At 39.1% G+C, this 23,290-nt stretch overlaps 1 long non-coding RNA gene across 1 annotated transcript; it reads left to right on the forward strand.

Moving 5' to 3' along the window:
• Positions 1 to 3,571: 3,571 nt before the first annotated feature.
• On the forward strand, positions 3,572 to 22,647 carry LOC121729177. The gene is made up of 3 exons (XR_006035926.1): positions 3,572 to 3,585; positions 6,643 to 6,645; positions 22,499 to 22,647. It is a non-coding gene; the product is annotated as an uncharacterized LOC121729177 (long non-coding RNA).
• Positions 22,648 to 23,290: the final 643 nt, after the last annotated feature.

Below are 23,290 nucleotides of genomic sequence, written 5' to 3' on the forward strand. Positions count from 1 at the left end.
TCCCGTTACTTGTTAGCTCCAGCCAACGTCGAGACTCGAGGGAGGCACAGAAATGGTTGGATCGTGGATTCATAAATAGATGACTAGGCCCATGTTGGATGCGCCTAGCAGGAGATCGGTCATCTTGGCGTTCATTGAGAGAGGCCTATGTCCAGCAGTGGACGACTATAGGCTGATATGATGATGATGATGATGAAATAGATGACTGGCTAAACCGTGGGCTAAACCACATTAAACACATTTTTTACGTTTTTGCTATAGTACGTCAACAGGTTAAACTCGCTTAAGTAATCAAAGCCTATCATAATCCCTGATCTTTATTACTTTAACTGTTGTCTGCTATTTTTCCCGCGGCAATACATGAAAACAGGCCCGATCCCCTACCCTTTTCCTTTCCCTACCCTCCCCTATTCCCTTCCCTACCCTATTACCGTATTCCCTCTTAAAAGGCCGGCAACACACCTGCAGCTCTTCTGATGCTGCGAGTGTCCATGGGCGACGGAAGTTGATTTCCATCAGGTGACCCGTTTGCTCGTTTGCCCCCTTATTTCATAAAAAAAAGTAATACATGAAGTTTCCTCGTTTCTTCTTTTTCCACGTTTTTTCTAGATTTTCCGCCGATTCCTCGCTCCTACTGGTCGCAGCGTGACGTTATGACTTAATATATGTAGCCTGAAGCCTTCTGCAAGGTGTAACAAGACAAAGTGATAATACTTAAGGGTGTGTATGTGTTCCTGGTAGAGAGTTCAGTGTGAAAGTAGCAGCGCTGAAAGACCAACATTTTTTTTCACTTTTGTATGGGGTAACTCGTGACAATGAAACCCATACAAAAGTGAAAAAAATATTTGGTCTTTCAGCGCTGCTACTTTCACACTGAACTCTCTACAAGGAACTCGTACACCCCCTTAAGTATTTAAATCACTTAGTTTTGTTACACTCTGTATAAATAGAATCATTATCGCAAATGGGCTAAAATGTTCAATATAGAGCATATTGAAAACTTTACACTGTCAAAAATTTTGAGGATTTTGACTCAAAATCCTCCCTCGAACATTACCGTAGACCGTAGTGCTCAAAAATCCACCGAAGAATGTGCCTACTTGGGACGCTTTGTGGCTACAGGAAAAGCGCCCTTACACACATGTGTTTTTACGAAAGCTGATAGTGATGAGAAAATAAATTTTTATTCGTAACACCTCTGATGCACTTATCTTTATAAAACTCTTGTCCCGCATGACCAAGGAAACGTACAGGTATAAAAGTTGGGACGCGTGACACCTGTGTCGTCCCCACAGACTCAAGAATTATGATAAACGATTTTTATTTAAGTTTAACTCCATCTCAGGGGGCGACTTAGGAAATTCTATTTCGTGTTGCCGTCGAAATCGATTATAAAATGATTTTTAACTAGACGATGCCTGCAACTCCGTTGCGCCAAACTCACGCAACGGAGTTTATCGCGCGGGAACCGTACATTTTCCGGGATGAAAAGTATCCTTTGTTCTTTCTCGGGACTCAAGGTATAGGATAAAAAGTATCCTTTGTCCTTTCTCGGGACTCAAGGTATAGGATAAAAAGTATCCTGTGTCCTTTTTCGGGACTCAAAGTTTCTCTATACCAAATTTCAGCAAAATCAGATCAGCGGTTTGGGCGTGAAGATGTAATAGACAGAAAGACACACTTTCGCATTTATAATATTATAATAGAATAATATATAATGTGGATGGACTGTACAGGGTTGTATCTCTCTCTGCCTGTACTCTTTGAGACACTCATAAGTCACACTCCCATGGACAATGTCGAATTAAATGCTGCAAGCTCCCGTAAGATTCATAATAATCCATACTAATAAATCTGTTACGAATAAATGCGAAAGGGTGTCTGTATATTACCTCTTCACGCCCAAATCCGTGAACCGATTTTGCTGAAATTTGGTATAGAGAAACTTTGAGTCCCGAAAAAGGACATAGGATACTTTTTATCCTGGAAAAATAGATAAAGAAAGATACGGTTCCTGCGCGATAAACAAATTTGCGGGCGTCGTAGAGTAGAGATCATAGCAATGGAGCATTTTAGTAACGTCGCGCGTCGGTGTGATAACGGTTTCAACCTGCTTCGTGTGCAAGCCCTTTAGAACTAGAACAGAGTCAGTCGCGTCTAATTAAGATTGTGGTAAATTGTGACGTAACTCAATTATTCCATACCAGTCTAATTGCTAGGCAACTAATTGGCCGCACTTGCCACCGATATGAGACACAATTTCTACTAACTTCCGAGAAGTACTTATACGAATAACTGTTTGTATAATAACAAGTAGAGTTTTAGGCCTCAACCTCGAATTTCATGGGCAGCGGGGAGATGGCGGCGGCGGCGCGGGAGCGGCGCGTTCCAATGTATGGAACTGGCCTCGAAGGCAGCGTCGCGGCGTGGCGAGCGACGCGCGGCGTAGTCCCCCACGGCCGCCATCGCTCCCGCTCCGCTGTCTGCAAAATTCGAGGCCGAAGCCTTACGCGAAAACGTATGCCCACGCACAACTTAAAGTGGCGTAAAATTGGGGCAATCAGGGCTTTTGTACAATAAAAATCAATAACGTGGCACCTTCTGATTGCCTCTAGCAACATCGATCCGTCTGATCAATGACAATAAGATCATGACCATCCATAAAGCAGAGTAGACAGAATTATACATAAAGTATGTCACACGATTTTAATAATTTTTAAACGTCCCATTTCACAGGATACTAAAATGTCATCAAATTAAATTAATTTACATCGACGAAGGGCCACTCGGGTTCAAACAAGCTGGACTCCTTGGAGTTACGCCGAGATATAGCTTCGCTCTACATCCTGTATTGCCTGTATCATGGAGTGCTCTGAGGAATTGTTCGGAATAATTTCTGCCTGCAATCTGCCTAATTGCCAAATAGCCTAACCCAACCTATAATTTTTCGCCATCGTTCCACGCGAAATATATACCATCCTCACCTTGATGAATGCCAGTCTTCCACAGTGCATGTCACGTAACTTTCTGCCAAGCACGGTAAACTCTAGAATGAAGTGTCACTAGCAGTATTTCCAGACCATTAGGACCTGCGAACCATCAAGAGAAGAGCGTATTCGCTCTTAAAAGGCCGGCAACGCACCTGCCACTCTTCTGACGTTGCGATTGTCCATGGGCGACGGACGTAGCTTTCTATCAGGTGAACCGTTTGCTCGTTTGCCTCCTTATTTTATATAAAAAATATATATCAAATTACACTTTTTTTTTGCTTTCGATTCAGAATACGTCATATTCGAGCACGCAACCGACAGAGTAATCTTAAAACATTTGAGTTGATTAAACATTTACACATTGGAAGATATTTGGAGAGCAAACACGATCAAAGGTATTAAAGATACAGATTTTACATGTATGGAGAATTGTAATTTCGTCGGCAAATTGTTTTTACGGATTCTGAAATGTTCTCAAGTTGTTTTTATGTAGACGAAATATTTTAGCTAATCTTAATGTAAGGTTGTGTGTTTATTAGGTTATATAATAGAGTATATATCAATCAATCTATATTACAAATGGGACAGAATATCTGTCTGTCTGTCTGTTTTGTTACCTCTTGAAGCCCAAACCACGGAACCGATTTTATTGAAATTTGGTATAGAAATGCTTTCAGCCCCCGAAGATACTACTTATCTCGGAAAAATGTACGGTTCCCGCGCGATAATCAAATTTTGGCGCTGTGTTACTACAAAAGGTTTCATATTGCCCACTTTGACGACCGTCTGAGCATAAGACTCTATTTACACTTCCAATCTTTCGCGGTTTCTCGAGTGTGAAACTTTGAAGCTACCTAATGCAAAGTACGCTAACAACACTTGGCGAACCATCGAAATATAATACAGCATAGAACAATAACTCTCATACATTTGACGGCTGAAATAAGGCTCCATTTGTTATAATTACGTAGCTAGAGGAACGAGAATTATAATATGACCGACTCGCGTTTGACAATCAACCGAAACTACAAAAGATCTTTGAATTGTACATCTAGGTTTGCAATTCGTGGAACATTTTTTGACTCAGTTACTCTTCTATAGTATTTATTATTCGAAGTGTCGACCTTATTAATATGATGATAAGGTTCAAAAGTTGTCCCAAATACTTTTGGTCCACACTAAAGTATATTTTGCATAACTCGTTAGCGAAATAACGTCTATTTAAAACGACTTGGTAAGTTCTGAAACGTGCTACACTTTGTAGGAGCTATTAAGTTACATTGACATACTTTTTTCAGAACATATCCCTTATAAAATCAAGAAAAATAAATAAGAAAAGGACTATATAGAAGAAAATAACTGAACTGAAGAATGAATGAATATACATTACACTAATGTAGATTACACTAATGTCATGAAAAGTTTGTTTCTTCTTCAATTAAGGTTATGGATCAAGTTCTTAGTTCTGTTTACTTAATAAATGGCGCAGAGGAGTTAAAGAGGCTTCTTAAACATAAGGATTACATTATGGGTCTAAAATACCACTGTTATCACAAATTATTCCAGATTTTATTGTGCAAACTGAAAACTCTAGAACGGCGCAGCAGTGGCAACATCAAAAAAGGGATGACACTACGATGATGCCACTTTTTAATTTCTTCACTTTCTTGACGGACTATATTAGCCGGTATAAGCAACGTCTCTATTATGATACGTCGGGTCCACAATAAACTTTATCCCGCTGATTGCGAGGGAAAAAACTTGGACAAACTTCGAACCCTGTACCCTTGGCCGCTGCATTAAAATTCACTTTGCGAGTGGCTAACGAAACACGGGTTTTAACCGTGTTTTTGTTATGCTAAATACGCTACTACTATCAATAACGCCTCCGAGGTCCAGTGGCTATTGTCTGAGGTCGTGGGTTCGATTCCCGCGTTGAAAACTTGCTTTTTCCAAGTTTGCTTAGAACAATGGCGGCCAACCACACTGATTGTCGAACAAGTAAGATAATCCATGCGTCGGATGGGTGCCTAATCTCTCGCCAATCGTGTCGGTCTGTCCCACTGGGTTATGAGAGTAATCCTCTTGGGCACTATAAAATTACTCCTGCGTAAACGGCCTGGTTTCAATGAAACCGGACACAATCACCGAAACTGGGGGTACGTACTATCAGAAAAAATATTAATTGAACGATGGCGGGCCTACATGATTGGGTCGGGTTATCCCACTAAAACAACTATTTAAGTAATAAAAATATTCCTGTTATAGCCATACTTTTTGCGCCTGTAACGGCAAATAGAATTTCACCCGCAGGTGTCGTAAATAAGGGGTGTAAAAGGAGAGGAGAAAAATAGAGAGAAATAGGAGAGAAGAAAAAATATACAGCGGACACCCTCGAGGGCTATTAATGAATTGAGCCTAGTTCGACGGTGATAAATTGGCGCGAAAACATCTAGACGCCATGATGAGTTTGGTTTTTTCAAGTTGGCAACATTGTTCGTTGACGTTTTTGTTCGGAAGTGTGGTAAAAGTGACGACGAAGTTTGGGGAATTTTATGACCTGTGGTAACCAAAGATTTAGTTTGGTACCGAAATAAGCAAAACAAGCTCGGCTGTAAAATAAGGGTTTATAATAATATGTTTTAAATAAGAATTTTTATAATGAAGTATTGTACTTGCCCTCAGATATTAAAACACCCAATAAAACTGCATTCAATATTCAATAATAATTATTAGTACAATATAAAAATTAATATAATATAGTGCAGGTTTTAATGAATGAAGTTTTTACATAATTATTATATTTTCATTAAAAATAATCTATGACTTGGAAGTCAAAACACTAGCTTAATTGAAGTATCTAAAACTTATCTGAATGAATGAGTGTGCAGTTTTTAACTCAAACAAAAACCCGTGAACTTTGAGAATCAAAACGTCGCTGAAATTTAAATTTGAAATTGGAATGTGAATCAGTCAAATACTACGAACGCATAATTCAAAGTAGGTACTGTACTCAAACGGCGTTGAAGTTGATTGAAATCTCGACTTTCAAATATAATAAGCAATGTATTTTGTTATCTCTCACATTATTCTTATGCATGTTTTACACACACATACCTGTTGGTTAAATTAGAGGCCGGTTTCGTTGAAACTATAATATCTATATTATAATATAATGAAGAATATTATTGTTTCATGGGTGTAATAAAACAAAGTGGCAATACTTAATTGGGTGTGTATGTGCCCCTTATAATATTAGAGTCAACTTTGAAAGTAAGTAAAGTAAGAAAGATAGTAAGTAAAATATAAAAAAAAAAGAGTTACTTTTTTATATTTTTGAATATGCAAAATCATTACTTCAGGGCATTTCTCACAAAAACGTAGTAGTCAAAAGTAACTTTTACAGCGTACCTTTATAGTGAACTCTATAGAAGGCACATACAAATCCTTAGGATTGATAGAAACTATTATCAATTTGTTTTGTCTCGAACCATTTTTGCTGCTAAAAATACTCTTATCCCACTTAAATGGAGCCGCTGGATCACGTGGGAGTCACGTGGTCACGCACACGACACTAAACCCCCTGCACTTGGTCTCAGATAATCCATTTTAATTGAAAAGATTCTAAATATTTATATCTCGTTTTTATTAGAAGGTGTATGTACTGTTTGTTCATATTCTGTTACATAAAATCTTGTTATTTTGAAATATTATCCTTATTTATTTTATTTTTCGCCATAATGCCATAAATTATTGTAATTAGGGTCCCGTACCCAAAGGGTAAAAACGCGACCCTATTACTGAGACTTCGATGTCTGTCCGTCTGTCTGTCCGTCTTTCTGTCTGTCTGTCTGCCCGTCTGTCTGTCTGTCTCATCGAAATCACGTTTGTAGCCCTCCTAAAATATATTAACTTTATTTTTTTGGCCTTTTTGGCTCGTAATCCATAATGGCCACAGGTAGGCACTTGAAATATTCACAAAATCTTTGATTATATTCAATAATAAAATTAAATAAATAATTCCCATACAAAAACACAATGTTTCTCTATAACGGTACGTAACTCTTCGTGTGCGAGTCCGACTTGCACTTGGCGGATTTTTTATATTTTACTCAACACCAACAAAATGTTATTTTGTTTAGTATTGCAGGATACGATTGGGCGCCTCAAAGGAAGATCTTTAGACCGATCGAGGTAGCATGGTCGGTCAGGATGAAGCCCATTAACATTGTCATTATCGAACGTTCAATATTATGTCTTGACGATCTAAAACACTTCGATAGCGCGATGCAGGATTATGGTGGTAGTTGTACCGCTACAGTATTAAGGTACAAGTTGGATGCCGGCTACATGAAGCGGCAACAGACGACGTGTCGTCGCGACACTACTGGTTTCTATGTATTTCTATGTGTGTCGCTAGGTTCGTGTCGCTAGCTGCGCAGGGTATTTCATAGAAATACATACAAACCAGTAGTGTCGCTGCGACACGTCTTCTGCGGTTATCATGTCGCCCGCTGCCAACCGGCACCTTTATACTTGAGAGTTGATGGTATACTGCTACGAAAGCTCTACGCTGTCGTAGCGGCTCTACACCAAAGCTACGCGGGTAAGAAGCAATGTTTTTATAAATAAAATTTTATTAGTTACATTGTCAATGTCAATTTTATTAAGGGCCTGTTTCACCACTTTCTGATAAAGTGACGAATAGGCTATCCATCAATTAACTTGACAGATCAAGTATGTAGAATCTGTGAAAAAAGTTGTGAATAGCCTATTCGGCACTTTATCAGAAAGTGGTGAAACAGGCACTAAGATTCATAAATATGTACTTACAAGATACCTAGCTACTTTAGTAGCGCAATAATTCATTTATCACGCGGTAATCGTTTTTTTTCATGAAATAAGGGGGCAAACGAGCAAACGGGTCACCTGATGGAAAGCAACTTCCGTCGCCCATGGACACTCGCAGCATCAGAAGAGCTGCAGGTGCGTTGCCGGCCTTTTAAGAGGGAATAGGGTAATAGGGGAGAGTAGGGATGGGAAGGGAATAGGGTAGGGGATCGGCGAAACACAGCGCTAGCGCTGTTTCACGCCGGTTTTCTGTGAGAACGTGGTATTTCTCCGGTCGAGCCGGCCCATTCGTGCCGAAGCATGGCTCTCCCACGTGTGAATGTCTACGAAATTTTATCCGAATCGGTTAAGCCACTTAAGCTTGAAGAGAACAGACAAAGGACACTTCTGCATATTATATAATGTGAAAGCATCGATTTCCAATCAATAATTTTTTTAGTCTACGTTTCTATAAAGCAGAGGTCCCCAAACTTATTTTGTCTACCGCCCACTTTATGAACAAATTATATTTTAGCATCCCGATTGTTTCAATTTAAAATGCATCCTGATGAAATTTATCACCCCCCAAGCCTCTACACAACGCTCCCATTTTTTTTATGAGTCCCACACCGCCTTCAGGCTTTTAGCGCCCACAAGGGGGCTTCAGTAAATAATTTTGCATGACGGTTTAGAAATATTTGAATCTAAAAATTAATAAAGTTCATTATTATAATGATAACAAGCTGTCCCGGTGAACTTCGTGTCACTTTAAAACCTTCCCTGGACTTCTACGAATAGTTTAAGACTAAAATAAGCCCAATCCGTTCAGCCGTTTTAGAGTTTTAGCGTTACTAACACAATTGAAAATCCATTTTTATTTATATAGATATCAGGTACATAACAATAATTTAAGGTAAGACTTCCCATTAACAGTTAATAATCCTAAATATTTCGGAATATTAATTAGTGTACTAATTATGAATTAATAACTATGTTATTACGAAATAAATTAACTAATAGATGAAACACACTAAATACGCAGAACTGATTACGAATTTAATTAAAACTAAATTTAGAACTGTTCGATTGGAATTTTCTGGAATTTTTGGCACTCAGATATTATATTTGAGATTATTTTTAACAAAAAATTAAAACCGACTTTCAAGGTAAAAACAATAAGAACATCTTTATAATATGAACAAAAAAGTTTTAAATAATGTTTCTTATCTAATAGTGCCTTTTTCCGAATTCGGCTAAACCTTAACTATTTCTGTACTCAATCTTCATCATTTTGAAGCCGGTACCAGATAGCTGAATCTTCAGTTCTCTGACAGAATATTTGAAACTTTTGGAACTGGCGTCGACTTCAATTTATTAGATTTTTTAATGGGCTTTGGCATTCCCATCGCTATATCTCCTGTGTCGCCAGGATCAACAGTCGACACCGGTATCCAACCACATCCTTTGTCCTTTGATTTGATCTCAAGGAGCCCGAGGGTCATGCTAAGTCTTGGGACCCGCAGCGAACTTAATCAGAAGAAGATAGGAGTAGAAAGTATCCAGTTTGAGTAAGTAGCTGCGGACAAATTATATAAGAATCATATATTTCCTGTATCCTATTTTGATAATAACGAATTAACTATTCGTTATTATCAAAATAAGACCGTGTTCACACTATCAGTTAACCGCCTAATATGATCATTAGTTCAAAAGCATAATAACGTATTATCAGCAGTAACGGATTAAGACTACTTGATGCTCTAAGCAATCCGGCGCCCCCCTATCCGTATCTCAACTAGGATCGGTCTTTGAACCTTTACTCTTCTGGTGCCCCCTCAGACGGGATGCCCTAGGCAATTGCTTAATTTGATTAAGGGTTAATCCGTCACTGATTATCGGTTATGGTTACATGCTTACAAGGTTGTTTTTCGTGTGGCCAAATTGGAACTAACGCTGCCGAATATAATACAGGCTGCAATTAAACCTTCCTGCCAAATTTAATCCAGGGTATCATTAGGAGAGTCCATTTAACCAAAAAAAAATGGGTGTTATTTTTTTTCAATGACATATTTTATCCCATTTAAAATCGTTGCAGAACGGTCACTCGCGGCGCGGGGGAATGAGCGGGGGTGCGCGGGATGAGGCGTGCGCGCGGGGGCATGTCACCCGACGCATCGTGTCCATTAATTGTAGTGTTTTTTAGGATAACTTTCGGAAGCTATTCCTCAACATTTTAGTACTGAGTGACTATAAAAGAAAAAATACGTGTATTTTTATTTTTAACAAGGATCAATATATCAAAATTTGGCAGGAAGGTTTATTTGCACCCTGTATATCACATTTCCTGTCGTAGTCATGACACTCGCAATTTCAATACGCCTAAATTCTTTAATCGCACGGGAACCATACATGTTTCCGGAATAAAAAGTATTCTGTGTCTTTTCCCGGGACTCAAATTATCTCCATACAACATTTCAACAAAATTGGTTCAGCGGTTTGGGCGTGGAGACGTAACAGACAGACACACTTTCGCATTTTACATAGTATAAACACATAGTATAAAGGTACAAAAATATTAGTATCCAGGATATCTTGCATCAAAAGCAGAACGTAATGTATGGATACGATACATGGAAATGCTACAAATGTGGACCGAGCCTTACCGCGCAAGAGCGGGCGAATGCATACAATTAGAGATTGAATGGAGCACCCTCGCTGGAATAATGAATATAAAATTAATCAAATTTAAATTAAACTTCGTAAAGTGCCACCAATATTTTTGGCAAATCAAAGTCTATTTCCGTTTAAGGTAAGTCTCAAGGAAAATGACACGTTCCTATCAGGGCCGGTTTTATTACTACCAGCGCCCTGGGCGAGATTTCTTCGATGCCCAGGGTGCTGGTTGTGGTTAAAAAAGGTCGCCCAGCGTCGCCCCCTCCTAACGCCGTTACTGGTTCCTCTTTTTCATTCCATTGAAAGAAAGGAAGGAAATGAGCCTCGTCTATTAAATTTTCTGAGTATTTTTATTTGCAAATATAGAATTTACATATAAATAATTACTGTATTAGAATAAATTACTGCAATGTTTTCACGATTTTCAATGACGGCAGCACCGACACCGGCATACAGTAAGAGTTTTGTTTGACATTTGACAACGTTTAAGTAAATATTCTGATATGTGTGCAACATGATATTTGGTCGAATTATTTACTGTAATAATAATAATAATATACTTTATTGCATTCCACAAAATATTACAAGAAAACACTGAAATCTGAATAAGACAACACAATTCTGGCGGCCTTATCGCTAAGTAGAGACTCCAGGCAACCATCTTACGACTAGAACATTGATATAAAGATAACTTAAAAACGAGTGGATGCATAATATGTATAACAAACTAAAATTAATAAACACACACACAAAACAATTAAAGCGAAAGTATGTCTGTATGTAATGTAGTCTGTATGTCCTAGTAGCACCCTGTACTCCGTCCTTTGCGTTATATTCTCTATTTAATAATGACGTCATATAATACATGGGAGAATTGGCACGTTTCATTCTTTCCATTATCATAGTCGCATAATATATATACCTGATAATATTGATTCTACATTCGCGGCATATTCCAGTACAATCTAATAAAGGTCTTATATATTTACGCCCAGTTTTATCGCCATTGTGCCATTGATATATTATAAATAAAATCAATAAAAATAAATAAATAAATATGTTTATTTTCGGACAACAAGATCCATTAAATATTAAAATACATGAATATTATAATATAAAAAACATGAATATTATAATGTTCGGAATCATATCTCCTGCAACTTTTCGCCATCGTTCCACGTGAAAAATATACCATCCTCATCACCTTGATGAATGGCAGTCTTCCACCGTGCGTTTTTCGCGTAACTTTCTGTCGCACAATGCAAATCTCTGGAATGAACTGTAGTTCAAGAAGAGAGCGTATTCCATCAAAAGGCCGGCAACCCAGCTCTTCAAATGTTGCAAGTGTCCATTGACGACGGTAGTTGCTTTCCATCAGGTGACCCGTTTGCTCGTTTGCCCCTAAATTTATATAAAAAAACTAGTCTATGCCTATAAAGTTATTAAAAAATAAAAATGAATTTTCAATTTTGTTAAGTCAGGCTAAAGCTCGAGAACGGCTGAACCGATTTGGCTAATTTTAGTCTTGAAATATTTGTGGATGTTCAGGGCGGTTTATATTAAGAGGGAAGTTATACGAAGTTCACCAGGGTGTGTGTGACAAAATCTTTTCGTTTTCGCTTTGTTATAGAATCGCCGATGAAAATGTATGGAATTGACATAAGCGTTCGTTAGTATGACGCTGACGTTCGACTCGTCTTATGTCAATTCCATACATTTTGACAGGCGATTCTATAACGAAGCGAAAATGAAAAAGTTTCGGCTAAATGGCCAGCCCCCATAGACAAAGTATCTTTCGTTAAAAATTATGACGAAATTCGTTATCAAAATGTATGCGGTTTGACATAAGTCATCGCTAAATGACATTTCGCTTGCGAAGACTAATGTCAAATCCCATACATTTTGATAACGAATTTCGTCATCGTTTTTAACGAAAGGGACTTTGGCTACAGCCCCAGGTTCTCTAGTAATTAGTAAAAGTTTAAAATAATATTAATCACCTATATAATACCGTGATCGATGTTGTTGTCCGAGCTGCGAGCGATCGCCGATATCAGTCTCATCATTAGTCTGAGCGATCTTCAAGGTGTCTTCGGAGTGAAAACAAGTGATCAATAGTGAGTGAACCAGTGAAACCTACGACTTGGCTACGACCTAGGACAGTGATAGTGCTTAGTGTTTGGACGTTGTGCTTAGTGTTGGACTTAGTGCTTGTGAATAAAGTTTTCAAGAGAGTCAGCAGGTCTTTCTGTCCAAATCCTTCGAACCCTAGCACGTAACAGTATTATCTCTAAGGACTAAGGTTTACCGATTTTTTTCGTGGTCAAATGGGTTGAGGAAGGAAGTTTCGGAACCCCCCCCCGTTCAGGAGAAATTAGCATTTAAAATTTACGTAATCTTGAGATAAGGTCTTCTGGTTTTTACGTGTTACTTACAACTTACTTACTAACTTAGTGTTTTCAAGGCATCGTAAGGCTGTGGTGAGTGGGGGACGATAATTTGTCATTCCAAAAGTATTGTATAAGAACAGGTTACTATAATTCTTAGGTAATTAATAGCTATGTTGGCCCAACACGACTTGATTCGGTTAGGTTAGATGGCTAGCGCAGCGGGAGCGTAGCGCAGCGTAGCTCCCGCCTTTGCCATCGTGGTTATTAATTATTTGTGAACCACCCAGAAATAGGAGCCGCGTAGCGGGGCTCCGTCAACTAATTATTGAACCAAAAAAATTGGGGTAGGTTTGTAATCCTTTACCTCATTTTGTTTTGTTACACCCTGTTTATATACGTTACAGAACGAAAAAAATCTTCAGCGTGCGAGTGTGTCTAGTTTCAACATCTACGTCGGCATCTATAGCGTACCTGCAGTAACATTTTTACGAGTGTACATAAAACGGCAGTCGAACAGGGGGCATATCGTATTCTTTTGTATATTTAACACTACTTCAGATAGGCGTTATAGCTTTACCGCTACTTCGTGATGGTAATGAAGTCGGTTATGATGCTAAGTAATAAGGGGCGAAAGGTTAAATTGTTACGGAGTTTCTTCGGTTATCAAGGTTTGTAGTATGATGTTTTGATTATTCATCCATTAGTACTAATATTATAAATGTGAAAGTGTGTTTGTCTGTCTGTTAACTCTTATCGCCTAAGCCGATGAACAGATTTTTGCTAAAATTTGGCATGGAGATTCTTTGAATCCCGGGAAAGGACATAGGATACTTAACCCGAAAAATGTACGGCTCCCGAATTAGTATTTTTAGTTATGAAACATATTATTCTTATCTTATATCTTTAAACGAGCAATTGGAATCTCGGGATCGGCTCCAACGATTTTCATGAGGGTTAAGGGTTTCGGGAGCGATAAATCGATCTAGCTAGGAATAATTTTTAGAAAATGTCATTTTATTCGTGTTTTATCGAATACCGAGCGAAGCTCGGTCAAATAGCTAGTCTGTTTTATACAGGGTGCGATTAAAGCTGGACGTTGGTGAAATTGAGCCTTAATGTTCAAGATAAGCAAATCCAGTACTATCCAAGTCCTAGTTGAAATATAACAATGAGAAGGGAATATAATATGCATCGGGCCGTCCGAGTGGGGGTGTAATTGCCGGCGTACATCGCGGACGTGACTCCGCTTAAACCGCCCTGTATTGAGCCGCGTACTACCTATGCGACCCGCGGCCCTACCTAAATATTTATTATTTAATGTTCCATTAAATGCCCTAAAGTTCTATGGGCTCCTGTCATACAGATTAGCGCTAGCTCATGAGTCTGGTCCGCCTGCAAGTTGCCCAGTGCCCACGTCTTATTATTTCATAGATGTTTTTCGTCCGCTTATACAATAATGTTATAAAAATGTTATTAAGAATGACCAAACTTGCTTGGCTACGTCACCGCTTATTAATATTTAATTTGTTCGGGGGTACTGGTTAGTGGTTAGGGCTTGATAGGGAATAAAAGGCGGTTATTTGGCCGGTGGCGGCACTTAACGGACGTTGTCCGTAGATCCGGAGGATACTCCGGTGTTGGGGCGAAACGCATGCCGAGGTTTTAAACTTGCATTTTGGTGAGAGCCGGTGGCACGTTCTTTTATGCGAGTTTACGCATAGGCAGTGTGGGAAAGGCTGTAACGTATACCTATGCGTACAATCACTCATTTACTTACAGGTTGATGTTTATTTTGCGGAATATTACTAAAAATAATATTTAACTAAATTTTTAGCTATAGATTTCCTCAAAGAAACGCCTGATTCTATTAACATTTAAGGATGATTAAACTTCAATTTAACGAAGAGTTAGAAGGATAATATATTAAAGCTCATGTCAAAATCTTCATTTAATTACAGTTAAGTTAATATTCGTATCTGAGTGCGCCAGTGACGACCTCTGTTGCTCAATTGGTTGAGTGTGTGGCAGCTCAAGCCGGGGGTCGCCGGTTCGAATCCCGCCGACGGAACATAGTTTTCAATGTTCCCGGGCCTGGATGTGTATTAAATATGTGTATGATATAATAAAAATCTTAAATATATGTATAGTATAAAAGTATTAAATATATTTCTGTTGTCTGGTACCTGTAACACAAGTCCTTCAGGTACTTAGCACGGGGCTAGACTGACGTGGTGTGAAGCGTCCATAGATATATTATTATATTATTATTATTAGTTAGTATAGACTGTAGTGTGTACGCACATCACAGGTAGCGTATTTAGCACGGACACGATTTTATCGTTTCTTTCTCTTTAAACATTTGTCTAATTACTTTGTAAGCGTTTTGTTATTAACGCCTGCTAATGACCTTTTGAATTGGCTCGGAAAGTTATAAAAGGTTTTAACGTTAATGATAATGTGGAAACAACTATTTTTGATAGCGAAGTAAAAAAATAAATGAGGTGAAGAGCGATGGTATGATAGTGCATGGATTCCTGGTTGCAATGCCTAAACATTAGTTTTTATCAGAACATTATTATCAGATCAGTAGATCTGATAATAATGTACTATGCATTAATAAGTCTATAATAGTAGCCCGGATAACAAAGGATATTTTGTTTTTTCATAAAATTAGGCAAACGAGCAAACGGGTCATCTGATGCAAAGCGACTGCCGTCGCCTATTGCTGTATGGGATTATAGTTTTCACTTTTTGCTATTGTCAGTCGACATAATTCATAGTGACTAGTGCACGTAGATATAGATAAAATAAAAAAGTTTTATGTATCTGTTGTTATTATGGATCCTAGAAAAATATAAATCTAAGGTTATGGGATATCTTATAGCCTCTTATTTTTTGATAGCCATCGAAAGAATTGAAGTAGGCAATTTATCCTTAAGCATACACAAAGGAATACAACAACGAAATGCCTGTATAAACTTACTTTTTTCTTCTATATAATGTAAAGAACCATAAAGCTTACTTGCACCAATTTGGATTAATACTAATGGTTTGTCAAAATCTTGCGCTCTTTCTTATCAATACTGGTAGAGTAAATTGTGATTAAAGCAGAGATCACTTAACCAGAAACCTTCGGTCTCCGTCTAAGGTTATCTTCTGAAGCCTTAGGACTTCCATCGGTTTCGGTTTTGGCGAACATAGAAAACACTTGGCTGAACATGACTATTTTGGGCAAATGTGTCGCGACTTCGCGACAAATTTCCCTTCTTCGCTTCGGTAAAACGCATGTAACACACATACGTAGAAGTTAAAACATGATGTATATTTTGAACCACGATTAAAAATGAACACGAGTCACGACACCAGTGCTCTGGATTAAGACAACAGCTAAGACTTATGTTGTTTGAAACTATAAAATAATATAGGTTTAAGACAATATGGAGACAACAGATACAGTGCAGACTAAATTTGGTTTAGACAGCTTCAAAATTGGATTGATTCGAACCTTTAGTCTGACAAAGCAGACTGAGAGCCGTCTTCGGGCTTAAGTGAGCGTAGATCAACAGGTTCAAAGGCGTTGCCTCGAGGACTAGAAAGAGGAGTTCATTTGGAAGAACGCAGAGTAATCTCGACTTTAATCAATTGTATGTAAGGCGAAATTCGCTCGTCCGTGTCCATGAATGGTACATTTTTATGGAATTTGTGACGCAATCTGCCGGTCGTTAAGCTGGAGGCACGTAAAACTACGTCATTACACTCCATATCAATTAACTGTACTTTGATGCCTTTTTGTGCGGTGTCTTTTAGGAAAAACGGAACTGCTTTTTTGTCTATCATAGTTTCTATGTAGAGTGTAGTTTCTATAAAGCAAAATTTTTGGCATCGCTTGGTCTCTAAGCTGGTAGAATAAAGCCATCGCTACTTGTTTATTCATATTGGTTCTATCGAACCTGTGTTAGCAAATTATGGGTAATTAAAGACGAATATTAAAGCAGATTTACATTAAGTCAGTAACTAGCGTCAGTCCACTGCCGTGTCAGTGCTGACCTGGCCACTGCCATAGTGTAAATTGATTTAAAGTCAACACTGTACACTGACGACAGCCACTGGCTCAATCTGTACTATGGCAGTGCCAGCACTGACACGTCAGTAGACTGACGTCAGTGATGGACTCAGTGTAAATCTGCCTTTATGCTCATCTACAAGTATGTAATCGTCTATATTTGTCTATCATAATGGACCAACATGTAAAGTATGTCCATGATAGCGTCGATGGTTTTTAACTATTCTCGCTTTACATTAAATAATTATCTGCTTTATTAATTACAAAATATGCTTACTAATATTGCTATTTTTTCAAAAGGCATCTGTATCGAAAATATTTTGAGAACAAAACTCGAGCGAATTCTTATCCAATCTAAGAGAATTCCTGCAGGAATAATACAATTTTCTTTATCGCAAACCTAATAATCTAGGATTATGATGATATTGACAAGGTTCCAGAGGGTTGAGGTTCGGTTCGCGGTCAAAAGCCTCCGATACAAAACCCGCCAAAACGAGGGAGGCTGTTACGGGAACAATTTCTTCAACGACGTCGAATTCTAGTCGTGAACTTCGGCGTTACTACCAGTTCTCGAACTAAGAAAGCCGATCTCTACCTAAAGACTAAGTGCCAAAAGTGAATTCCCATGAATGCGACGCCATAATATCGTACTGGTATGCCACTGGTGAATCGACAAGTGTGATGTATGAGTTATGACATTCCAATAAAGTTGTATAAATAAAGTTGTGTACTGAATTTTGGAATGAATCAACAGTATGCCCATAGTAGACAAAACTAAGGAGTACCAGCAGGGCAATCGCGTTATTTTTAAACGTTTCAATTCAGGTTGTGTAACTCAACCTTAGATGGAACTCGAACGAAGCACAACGTTTGACCTTTAGACAGACATTGCAGCGGACCAATCAGCGCCGCAATCGATTTTTGTCAATTTAACACTAAGAAACGTTAAAATAAGAAACGTTTCAGAAACGTGCGAGTAGAAGTAGCATTGTATCAACTTTTTGTTTTGACAGCGTTTGCGCTTGGGCTGAGGTTCAGTAACGTCTCAACTAGCTGTCAAAACGTTAGCGCGATACCGAATCGTACCAAAAGTCGATCAACGTCCGAGTTTCATTTGCGCTTCAGTTGAAAAAATTTAGCGCGATTGCCCTGCTGACTTCAAACAAACGGGCGAATCTACGCGAGTTGGGCGCGAGTACTACTTTCGACATGTTTCGCAATGCTAAATACTTCTCAAAATTTACCCTTGATATTTCAATTTGAATTACATTAATGTACTTGTCAAATCTCGGCTCCTTAGAGGATACACCAGGGGCGAGAGAAATTGAAAATAGGTATTGGAAAATGTATCGCTGTCTCACCAATCTCAAGTCTCCCACCGCAGAGCGCGATAGAGACAACACGACAAAAGTTCTAATAAAAGAACAGAAAATCTTCGATTCGTTGTCCGCTGATTCCTTCTCCAAAACTTAACCGATTTAAGTACTTTTATTAAGAATTAAAGCAAAGCTTGAGCTGTGTTCCTATGTTTTTTTTTTGTATATTTTAGCCAGTTTTGTTTTCTGGGTGTTTGAGCACAGAGGGAAATCTTGCCAATTTTTTTGGGTTTGGACGTTCTTATCTTTTTTAATAATGAAATTATGAAAAAAAAAACATAGGGACATGCTAATAGTGGCCATAGATATTCAGGAAAAAAATCATAACTCTACCGGAATTATCCAGCAAGGAAACAGGGGACAACGTTTGTATGGGAAAACGGCGGTGTGGACTCCTCTTAACAAAAACATAATGTAGTAATATATTTTGATAACATAATTATTTATTAAGTTGCCACCAAAGACTTCTATTTAAACTGAGGGTTGCTACTTCTCACTGGCTATTCTTCCGACCCGTCAACTTGTGTTAAAATGTCCTAGTTTTATAAGTAATAGCGTTAAACAAGTCTTCGCCAAGTTTATAAGCTGCTGAACTTACCACCAAGTAAAACGTAGCTTCTTTGGCAACGTTTAAGCTTCACATTTACATAATGCTGTGTCATTATTATGGTATTATAGTGTTTGATAAAAATATGCAGATCTTAAAAGGTATTAAATAAAATATAAAAAAATTATACAACTAGGCTTTTACACCCGTCATGGATGATTTATACAGTATTTTTCACATCGAAGTAACCACTCTTCAAATACTGTAGTACCTGGGACAAGATTTTTAAATCTCCGAATGGTTGCCCAAGCGCATACAGCATTCTCGCATCATAGTCGGCCTAGTCCAGAGGAAAGAACTAGTCAATACGTCTGGGACCAACTATGTGCGGGTTAGCTCACGATGTTTTCCTTCACCGTACGAGCGTCCGTATTATGTACTTGAGATGTCTCATAGGTACACGCGGAAGGGAAATTAACAGAAAGGTAACAAAATCGGGTCGATTGAATTGACGAATTTGAACATAATAAGTATTATGTTCTTTCGACTCGCTTTTGCCCGACTGCTACAGAATAGGGATTAAGGGCTTAATAAAATTTCAACATATGGTAGGGCCTATTGGGTTCGACAGGAAATAAGGGCTCGGAAGTGGTGCGCCTCAGAAACATTCCGTGTGATTGCCTTGCTCTTAAACTACTCTCCCCCCTCACTGACGTACCTAACGAAAGGCCCGCGTATAGATAAGTGTTTCGGTAAGGAAGTTTTTGATATAATAACAGCTTATTGGGAACTACAGTAAAGACTATGTGTTTAGAATCCGCTTGTTGTAATAGGTGCAAAATAATTAGACCATAATAATTTCAACTGGATATAATAAAAACGTTTACATTAAGGAGCTTATATGAATAATTTCTTAAAGAAGTGACAATACCAAATCGACTGGGCGAAACGTCAATATCCTTTCTTTTTAATATTTAGAATCAGTCCGACCTTCAGTAAAAAGGTTCTAAGCACTATGGAACCAAAATAATGTAGTTGTAATGTTTGTGAGGGTAAAAGTTTGTAGTTTGAATTGAAGCAGATTATGCTATTTTTGTGTGACAGTCTTTCTGTCAGTCTGTTCATCAGTAACTAATTTGCGCTTATGACGCTTTTGATGACTTCTAGTATGGTCATACTTTTTCGGAAAATGACACAGGAAAACAATGAGTTTCTAAAATACTAGAGTAGCAATGTCTTACAAAAGATTCTCAGAAATGCGTAACCACATTTTTGTTCAAAAGACAATGTCAAGTCATATATTCGTTATGTCATTATGTATGTGAGATATGCCTGCAGGCATCTTCGAAGTGGCAACGCGTTGCTACCGTAAACTTCTAATCTAGTTACGTTAGTAACATAGAATATCATTGTAGGAAAACATAGGAAATACGACTGCTGCGCTATTAAGTTGTGAGCAACGTGAAATATTTTCATAATTAATTGAAAACAAACTATCACTAACCCAGTTTCCGATTTGTCGCCCCGTGTAATATGCATGGTCTAGAACAGGGGTGGCGAACCTTTACACAGGTACTCACCGGACAAGGATGTTTCGGTGCGTAATTGTGTAAGGTCGCCAGGAGGGAGCCTACGCTAGCCTGTCATGACTGCGGCGCTGCGGAGGACACGGCCCAGCACACCCTTGAGGTGTGCGATCGTTGAGCCGTGCAGCGCCATGATCTCATGGCGGTGCTTCGGATACCTCTCGCTCTCGAGCATGGTCCGCTGCATGCTCGAGAGCGATGAGGCCTGGCAGGAAGCGGTCTCTTTCTGGGAACCGTCTAAGAGGCCGCGGAGTGGAGCAGAGAGGATAACCCATCCTCCGTTCCGCTCCGCCGGCGTAGGACGGGAGTGCGGAGGCGTCGTTCGTGAACCTCCAAACTTCCGTCTAATCCAGGGCTCTGGACAAGGATGGGAACCTGCCCGGCTTAGCTAGTCCCGGTGCCAAGGGGAATGCTTCAGTTTGCCGGAGCCTTCCCTTACTTTGGTGGAAATCCGGTCCCATTTGAGGTAGACCGGCCGGTCGTGGAGGAAGTCCTGTGTTAGACAGATCCAGGACATCCTTCCGTATACGGCTGAAGGCAAACCGTAGGTGGTTTTAGTGGGTAAGAGTCCCACATACCCCCGGGGTGCTTCAGCTAACTGATGCTCATCCCCAACCCGGGGCACCCGTGATGGGTTTCCCCTGTGTATCAAAAAAAAAATTGGTGGCCAACATATAGCATGCGTGCCATCAGTAGCAACTAGCAACACAATATTTTGGGCACGATATCAGAAAATTTTGTAATCATCTTACAAAACATTCTCAATATTATTCATCTGTCAATGTTATTCGGGCATTAAGTTTATATTGACCCTGAACAAATCGTCAAACCAGAATAACAAAATTAATGTCATGTGACGGCACGTTACCTCACTAAGGTTTTCTTTAAAAAATCGCCAGCTGTTACGAAAAGATTCGGCGTCCCTGGGCTAGAAAAATGTTTGCCCATCGGCCAGCGGCCGCATGCCGCCATATGTCGCATGTTTACACAAAAATCCCGTTCCTGTTTTTGTGTATGCAAAAATGGAAATTTGTAATTCAATATCGGCCAGCATGGACCAGCTGGGCCAGTTAGGCGTAAAATAAACTTCGTTGCGGTGGCCGGCCGGGCTATATGGAAAGAAACGCGCGTAGCTGGCGCAAATTAAAAAGTTTCGGTTTCATTATTTCAATTGAATTTGCAATACTTACATACAACATTTTTAGCTAACGACAACACTGCAAACTTCTTCCATCTTTTAGGTGCGATATTAATTACAACTGCTGCACTCAGCAGCATTTAAAGATGAGGATTAATTGAATCAATCTCTGAGTGCGGTAGTATAAGGTGATAATCCGCCTCACCCTAAGTGAGACCTAAAATTGAACACCACGCCTTATAGCGAGCGATGCACGTGGGCTACAAGTAAGCCTTATCTAATTACCAGGCAATTTAAAGTTGCTCCACTCCCACCAAACGGCAAACACTTTTAATTAATTCAAAACTATTGATCGAAGTTTGGAATTCAAACAAAATTGGAAGCGGCGGAAGCGAAGCCGGCTGTTGGGTTTAGGTGCGAAGTGGCATCGCGACTTGAAACTTTTCTCATAAACCCTTCCCGAAAGCGCAGACAAGACACACCACTCCTGGGGGCTTAGCCAATTCGTTTTCTTTATTGATCCTTTATAGAATCGCCGATCAATATATAATGTGCGGAATTGACATGAGTCGGATGTCGACTTCCTACTATTATCGAACGCTTATATCAATTCCATATGTTTTGACCGCTGATTCTCCAAAATAGACTTAATGCGTATTGGCTAAGTCCCTAAACTCCCAACATTTTCTTACATTTTCGTCACGTCTTCTAGTAACGTTAGCGAAGTGAAGGATACATAATTGTTTAGTTGAAACGGATCTCGGTTACCCGTAGCTCGTCTGCGCTGAATCGTATCAATAGCGAGCGCTCTTTGAACTTTGTGTCATTGTCAACTTGACCGCAAGTTTGAGGAGCTCTTAGCGGTAATGGACTGATTGGTCATTGCCATATAGAAACTGTATTAGGCTTTGTCCACATCTGTATCATTTTCGCGATCAGATCTTCGTCGCGTAGCATCGAAGCGTATCATGATCGGTAGTGTGGACGTAAAATGATAGCGATCATCGGGGCGTATCATGATCGCGATCATTTTGCGTCTACACTAGCGATCATGATCGCTAGTGTCGACGCGTGTAGACGCTAGTGATGATCGCGAAAATGATACAGATGTGGACAAAACCTTAGATGAATATCAGCCAGTGACCGTAGAGTGTAGAGCAGTCTTTCCCAAAGTGGGCGCTGAAGGTCTAAAGGGCGGTGTGCTTAGAAAAAATGGGGGTATTGGTAGAGGCTTAGGGGTGATGTATTTCATCGGGATGCATTTTAAATTGGAACATAATTTGCTCTCATAGTGGGCAGTAGACAAAATAAGTTTGGGAACCCCTGGTGTAGAGTGTAGATCGTAGAAACGGATTAATAAGGGAAAATTGAAATCATCGAATGAGGGTTTTCGACATAATATCATTAATTGTTACCAGAGGGACGGTAAGGTCTTTAGTGTCAAATGTCGTGTCAGACAGACATATTATGACAGCTATATCGTGATAATATGTGGAAGCTATTTCGTGACATATGACAGCTGTTTGACACGAAAATTGACACGATAGACCCTACGGCTACATAGCGCTATGTCATGTCATTCAGTCAGCATGACTACCTAATACCTATTTTTGACAGCCTTGTTTATTGTTTAAAACCTAATATTATGACGTTAATCAAAACGCCTGTGAATATATAAATATCAAACATAAACAGCT

Source organism: Aricia agestis, chromosome 7, assembly GCF_905147365.1.
Source record: "Aricia agestis chromosome 7, ilAriAges1.1, whole genome shotgun sequence".
In the NCBI taxonomy this organism is placed as follows: Eukaryota; Metazoa; Arthropoda; class Insecta; order Lepidoptera; family Lycaenidae; genus Aricia; species Aricia agestis.